Raw genomic sequence first — 7,369 nt, 5'->3', positions numbered from 1 at the left:
TGGGTTGGAGGTGGTTGGCCGGGCCTTGAAACCCAAGAGGTGGGGTCCTTTGAGCTGCAGCCTCCTCCGTGTGCCTGAAGGGTCTTTCTGGAGCGTCCGGGTTGCTCTGTTCTGTGGGGCGGCGAGGAGCAGAGTCAGGGCCAGGTGGATGGTTTTGGCTCTCGGGGTGTGTGGGTCTTGGTGTCACAGCCTGGAAGCAAGTGAGTGTCCATGCATAGGGTGTGCTGAGTGTGGCTACAGCAGATGGAGGGAGAAGCTACGCCGAAGCCCCGAGAGCCAAGAGGCGCCTCCAGACCCGTGGAGAAGGACCAGTAGCAGAACATCCTGGATGGTAGGCTGCTGCCCGTGTGCCCGGGGAGCCCGTGTGCCCATGGAGCCTATGTGCCCGAGGAGCCTGTGGCACTCAAACGTGTGAATTTGCACCTGACTTGGAGTCAAGCTTCTGCCCAGCTAGAAAGGTGTGTGCTGGCTCCTTTGCCTCCCAGGAGGGACCTGCTCTTTTCCTGTCTATGGGCAGGGAGTGTTTGAAAACACATAATGAGAATGTTTTTTGGTCTGTACCTCAGGAAAAAGTCAAAGGAGGAAGCATGGGGGACCTCTGGGGACAGGGGGCCTGCGGCATTGGAGAAGTGCATTCAGTAGGCGCCCACTGTCTGCGCCTCAGTGTCTCGCTCACAGCAAGCCTGGTACATGGGGCCCAGGGGCAGGCCTATGTCAAGTCCCCCCCCGCCCCCCCACCACCTCAGCTTCCCCCCTGTCAGTGGCCGTTCTCAGCGGCTGTGTCGCTGAGGCTTTGGAGGGGCCGTCCAGGAGGCCTCCCTGGGGTGGTGGGGAGGGAGCCTTCTGTCTGCCGGCCAGCCTTGAACGGGGCAGCGCGGGTTCACCCCAGGCCCTGCGGGATGAGAGAGAGGCCCAGGAGGAGACCGGAGGACTTGGGCTCAGAATTGGAGTTGAGAGCAAGGCAGGAGCCCTGTAGGCCTTGCACCCCAGGCCAGCCAGGCGATCAAAAGGCCCTCTGATTGTCAGCCACCGGCCCTTCCCGGCCAAAGTCCTTTAGACGAGGCCTTGTGGATGCCAGAAGGAACTTGATTAAGACCCTTGGAAATTACCTAGTGACGTCACCCACCATCCTGACAACCCTCTCTTTAGAAGGTGTCTGCCTTGAGGGGTCTCCCACCCTCGCTGGATGACCCCCCAAGGGCCCCAGGGCCCCAGCAGTCAGGGCCTCCTCACCTCCACCCGTGAGTGCGGGGCCTTGACCCGCACGAGCCTCTTCTCCTGAGCCCGGCCAATCCATCTCTGCTCTGTCACTTCCATTGTCCTTGGCAGAGAGGCTGCGGCCCCACCTCCTGGGCCGTGGGCCGTGGGCTGAGGGCGCGGGTGGGGGTGCCAGCTCCCTGTGTGCACGTCCCCAGGCCCCTCTGGCAGGTTCCCTGGCCCCAGTGGGGCGGTGGTGGGGGTGCCCTGAGGTGGAGCTGAGTCTGCTCCGGGGGTGTCCCGTGAGTGGCTGTAAGAAGTCTCTGACAGCAGGTGTCTCGGCCTTGCAGAGGGCGCTGGCCGGCCCCGTGGACCCTGGGCCGCTGTTCCGGGACAGCTGGATGGCGATGTGGGCCTCGCCGTCGGGTGACCTGAGCAGGCCCGTCAAGTGGCAGGCCTGGCAGGGCCCGCGCAGTGTGGGTCTGCTCTGGAGGAGTCTTTCTCAGCAGCGGTTGTGTGTGTGTGTGTGTGTGTGTGTGTTGCAGTGGTGCGTACAGTCATCTCGCTGGGCTAGAGATGACGGCTCACGCGCACACTCCTCCCTGACCTCACTGAGTTCTGTCCTTGGTGCCCGGCTGCGAGGCTCCTGGGGCTTTCGCCCTGTCTTCTCTTAGGCTTTGCGCCCTGCTGGCAGCTTTGAGAAGGTGGGGCTGCAAAGATGATCTGAAGCTCAGAGAGCTTGGGGGCCCTGCCCAAGGATGCACAGCTAGTGTGCATCCCGGCACTCAGTGGCTGAGTCAGAATGGGAACATGCTTGCATTGTGTGTGTGTGTGTGTGTGTGCGCGTGTCTGTGTGTATAAGGGGTAGGCAGTGGGGAGGAATAAAGCTAAGAAGAAACAACCGAAAGGAATTCAGTGAGGTTTGGTGGATTGAATCAGTAGTTAGGCTTGTAACAGAGTCTCTTGAAGATCCAAAGGGAATTTGGAATCTTCCTTCATGGCAGGTGCAGTGGCAGCCTTCTTGGAGCCAGTGGGCATGTCCGGATGGACCCACTGCATTTCAATGCATTGGATAGGCACAGTGTTTCCTGGCTCTTTGGCCCAGGAGGGCCAGCAGAGGAGCTCTGTTCATACTGCCTGGGAATTCTCTGCTAGCTGTTTTTTAGCTTTATTCTTCCCCACTGCCCACTAGCTACACTCCTTGGATCTGGCCTCTCTGGCCTCACCATCCAGTCTGAGAAAGCCATCTCTTTGTTTTAGCCAGTCCATTCCTCCCTGCTCTCTGACTTCCTGGCTCCCCTCCGCCCCGCCCAAAATTCTTGCCACTGGCAGTCTTGTTCTTCTCTGAGGCTTTATCTGACACAAATTCACAAAACCAGGTGCTGTGTTGAGCTGGCCCTGCCTTGGGCCTCAGTTTCCCCATTTGCTCTGGGGGGGTAGGGGTGGGGGTGGTGAGGACTCATGTGCCCTGAGGCCTGTCTACTCTGGGCACCTCCCTCCCCCTGGCACAATTGGTGTGCCCCTGGAGCACCCCATCCCCCTGTTCCCGTGTGCGTTGCCCCCACCAGCTCCTGGGGGCGCAGGGTGGGCAGGAAGGCTAGGCTGCCGCCTAACTGACCCAGGCAGCCTGTGCCTCCTGCTTTGATGTTGCTAAGAAAGAGCACAGGCTTCCTTTAGGCTGGAAACCCCCGGGGAGAGTCTGCGAGCAGCGTGTGGAGGGGGCTAGGTGGGAGAGGGGCAGGGGTTACTGTGCATCCCAGTGATACGGCTTCAACTCAGGCTTGACACCCCGCACCATGAGCCCAGGGTCCACACCCAGAGGCAGGAGGAGCGGGTATGCCAGGCCCCCAGTGGGCGCCTGTCTGGGCTGGCTCTGGGCCTGGTCGGGCTGTGGGGTCAGTGCCCAGATGTGGGTGGGGGGTGGGGCAGGCTGTGGGTGCCACAGAGGTGGGACGAAGGCCCGGGGCAGAGGCTGAGCAGTGGGCACGGGGACAGGGGATCTGAGCTTTCTCTGGCAACCGCCCGGTCTGCCCGGAGCAGGGTGTTCCCCCTCCCCCACTGTCCATCTCGCTAAGGCCCCTGGGGTCTGGGGGTGGGGTGGGCTGCAGGGACCCCCAGAGGGACCTGCTGAGAGAGAAGAGCCTGGGGCTCAGAGTGGACCCCTCCCTCCTGTCACCCAGCTGGCACCTGAGGTCTGGGCAGCGAAGGGCTGGTGTCCTGGCCTCAGAGGCCTCGGGCTCGGGCATAACTGGCAGGACCCCCCAGCTTTAGAGAAGACCCTTCCTCAGGCCAATATCCCCGATCAGAGTGAAGAGCCACTCTGCCCTTCCCCAGCCCCCTCACCCCCCAGGCCTGGGCTGCTGGAGCCGGAGCAGGTGTGGATGCAGCAGCTGGCTGGCAGGGTCAGAGGTCGCCTGCTCCTGGGCCCTCGGGCTGCCCGCCTGGGAGGCCCTCTGCCCGCTCGCCGGGGTTCTGCCGCCCGGTGAGGTCAGAAGGGGCCTGAGTGGGGGTGGGCAGCTTCCAGAGGGCCCGGCCTCTGGCTCCCGGCTCTCAGAGGTCAATGGGAGCTGAACTGTTTGTCCAGGCCCGGCTGCTCTGAGCACGCTCCAGGCCTGGCTGCCTGGCTGACCCGTGCTGGGCCTGGTCTCCCCAGCCCCCCAGGCCCCTGGGGCCACAGCCCAGAAGGGTGCTGTTGGGGCTGGGAGTGGTGAGACAGACCCCCTTTCAGAGTCCCAGTGAGCCCTGGGGTCTGGGGCCCTGAGGGCTGTCCTGGGGACAGGGTTCCGGGGATCTAGGAAGGGCCTCCCACACTGAGGCCTGGCTTCATGTTCGGAAGAGTGTGTCTGGCCCCGCAGGTGGCCCAGTGGGTCCCCACCGGGTGAACGCTGGCTGGGGGCGGTGTGCGGGGCCATCCACCTCAGCTGCCTGGCCCCCCAGGCGGAGTGCACACCTGAACCTCTCTTTCAGGGCCGCGTGGCCAGCCCCTCTCCCCAGGCTCCCATCACACGGCACTGCCTGTGTCCACCGGTCTGTGCCTTGCTGGGTCTGGGCATGTCTGCAGTGCCTGCAGCCCCCTTCCAAACTCAAATTTTTAAAACTGTATTTACTTCTAATTGGAGGACGGTTGCTTTACAGTACCATGCTGGTTTCAGCCACACATCGAGGTGAACTGGCCCCAGGTGTCCGCGTGCCCGCTTCCTCTCCCCACCCCGCCCCCCAGGTTGTCCCAGAGCCCCGGGCGGAGCCCCCCGCGCCTCACGGCGAGTTCCCACTGGCGGCCTCGCACACGATGATGCACGGGTGCCCACGCTGCCGTGTCCATTCGCCCCGCCCTCTCGTCCCCCTCTGGGTCCTCAAGTCTGTCTGCGTCTGCATCTCCACCGCTGCCCTGCAGACAGGCTCATCAGCACGTCTTTCTGGACCCCATGTACACGCGTTAATAGACAACAGTTGTTTTTCTCCTTCTGGCTCCCTTCACTCTGTATGACGGGCTCTCGGTTCATCCACCTCATTAGAACCGACTCAAGTGCGTTCCTTTCTATGGCTGAGTGATATCCCGTTGTGTGTATGGACCACAGCTTCGTCCATCCATCTGTCGATGGGCATCTAGGTTGCTCCCGTGTCCTAGCTGTTGTCTATAGCGTTGGAATGAACACCGGGGTGCACGGGTCTTTTTCAGCTATGGTTTCCTCAGGGTCTGTGCCCAGTAGTGGGACTGCTGGGTCGTATGGTGGTTTTACCCTCCACAGTGGCTGTATCAGTTTACACTCCCGCTGATGATGCAGGAGAGTTCCCTTTCTCCACACTCTCTCCAGCGTTTACTGTTGGTAGGTTTTTTGACCTGGTGTGAAGTGATATGTCATCATAGGTTTGACTTGCATTTCTCTAACAATGAGCGATGTTGAGCCTCTTTTTGTGTGTTTATTAGCCATCTGTATGTCTTCTTTGGGGAAATGTCTGTTTAGGTCTTCTGTCCACTTTTTGACTGGGCTGTTTGTTTTTCTGGTATTGAGCTGCATGAGCTGCTTGTATGTTTTGGAGATTAATCCTTTGTCAGTTGTTTCATTTGCTATTATTTTCTCCCATTCTGAGGGTTTCTTTTCACCTTGTTTATAGTTTCCTTTGCTGTGCAAAACTTTAAAGTCTAATGAGGTCCCACTTGTTTATTTTTGTTTTCATTTCCATTATTTTAGGAGGGGGGTCAAAGAGGATCTTGCTGTGATTTTATGTCAAGGAGCGTACTGCCCGTGTTTTCCTCTAAGAGCTTTACAGTTTCTGGCCTTACATTTTGAGTTTATTTTTGCTTGAGGTGTTAGGAGGTGTTCTAGCTTCTTTCTTTTACATTCTTTTCACAGCTGTCCAGTTTCAAGCTCCACTTTTACCCCTTAATTTAACTGGCACTTCTCGAGTGCCTGGTGGGCCAGGCCCTGTGCCAGGTGCTCCTGGGTTCTAGCTCTCCTGGGGGCCTCGAAGTCCCAGCACACAGCCTTTTCCAGGGCAGGCTGGAGGGCACAGCACCTGATCCTGCCCAGTGGGGTCTGCCTGCCAAAACGGTCCTGAGTGGGGAGGGTGCTGTGGCTGCTGGCATCTTGGGGCTCCACTAAGGTGCACCAGCTGTCAGATGGGGGGCCAGCCTGGTTGGAGACCGCACAACTGAGAGGGTAGGGCCTGGGCAGTGGGGGCCAGAGCTGCCAAGGCCACAGGACAGCAAGGTATGGACAGCTTGCCCTGGGTCCGAGGGAGACCTGGCGGGTGAGGCTGGATTCAGGAGGGGAGAGGAAGTCACTCTGGAGGGGCACGCGAGCTGGGTACTGCGGGTGTAATGAGGAGGTAGGCCCAGAAGCAGGCGCCTCCTGGACCAGTTGTCTTTAGTAAGCGCCTACTGTGTGCGTGACCCAGTCCTCGACTTTACACATCTTATCGTCATCAGCCCCTCCCCCACGCCCCTTTGAGAGACACTCTGTTCCCTTTGCCCCGGCTGGGGAGGGGGCAAGCAGTTCAGCCCGGTCCCCACCCAAGACTGGGAGGGCCTCTGGGGGTGGATGCTGGCCTCAGAGACTGACCCTCCAGGGGCCACCCCTTCCGCTCCACTCCAGGGGGCACTGGTGGGGGAGAGGTGCAGGCAGAGGAGGTGGGTGTCCCAGGAAGCAGGCCGGGCGGCCCCGCAGGCCCCCACACCTCGTCCCTCCAGCAGATGCTCCCAGCACCCATCAGGCACCGAGGACCCCAACAAGGAAGCCCAACTGGGAGACAAAGGCCGAACGCAGGGGACAAACGCTCATGGACATTGTCAGCAGGAGCGGCCGGGCAGCCGGGCGAGGCCCACAAAGGGGCCGGGGGCGGGGCTGGGAAGGGGCCTGGGCTGCACATGCCACCGTTGCCCGGGCGACGGCCCTCTCCGGGAGAGGTCCGCCGGGCCATTGTCCGGGGCACACAGGACGTGTCATCCACCAGATGGCCGAGTGCTGTGTGAGTCAGTTATCGGGGGCTGAGTGAAGGAATGCAGCCACACGGCCGGCTGGGGCGCCATCTGCTCCCTCAGACTGCGGGCACCGGCGGGCACTGAGTGCCGGCCGGCCGGCCCAGCCTCTGCCGCGGCTTTAATTAGCTAATTCCATAATTGGGCTTTATTTCAGGTAAATTGCATTTCACACCCGAGAGGGCTGCAATGGCCCGTCCAGGAGTGAAGCACTCGGGCACTTTGTGTGCAGTCGATAATACGCCAAACAAAGCCGGGCTGGGTGCAGGGGCCGCGCCCGGCCCAGATGGGCGGCCCGAGCGAGCGCCCCTCGGGCTGGGGGCCGCGCCCGGTGGCGGGCGGGGCGGGGGCTCTGTGGAGGGCCTGTTCTCCCAACAGCCTCCTCCTGGGGTTTCCACAAATATTTACTCAACAAGGAAACAACAGCTTTTGCCTTTCCAGTAATTGTTGCTCTCGCCCCTCCCCCCAGGGGCGAGGGGTGGGGAGGCCCCGGCCTTCAAGGCCCCTTCTCCCCTCCCCCGTGCCGGCCAGTGCCCGGAGGGCTAGATGGTTCCTCCAGTGGGAGCCAGGGTCGGACTCGGGAGCCCCACGGGCTCTGCAAAGTGGGACCCAGGCCCCTCCCCTCTCACCGGGCCCCAGCTGCCATTCCACGAGGATCAGCAGTTCAGCATCCACCTGGACACCTGCCTCCAG

This window comes from Moschus berezovskii, chromosome 25, assembly GCF_049115385.1.
Source record: "Moschus berezovskii isolate FMDL1 chromosome 25, NW_MosBer_1.0, whole genome shotgun sequence".
NCBI classification, from domain to species: domain Eukaryota; kingdom Metazoa; phylum Chordata; class Mammalia; order Artiodactyla; family Moschidae; genus Moschus; species Moschus berezovskii.
This window is presented reverse-complemented; position numbering follows the sequence as displayed.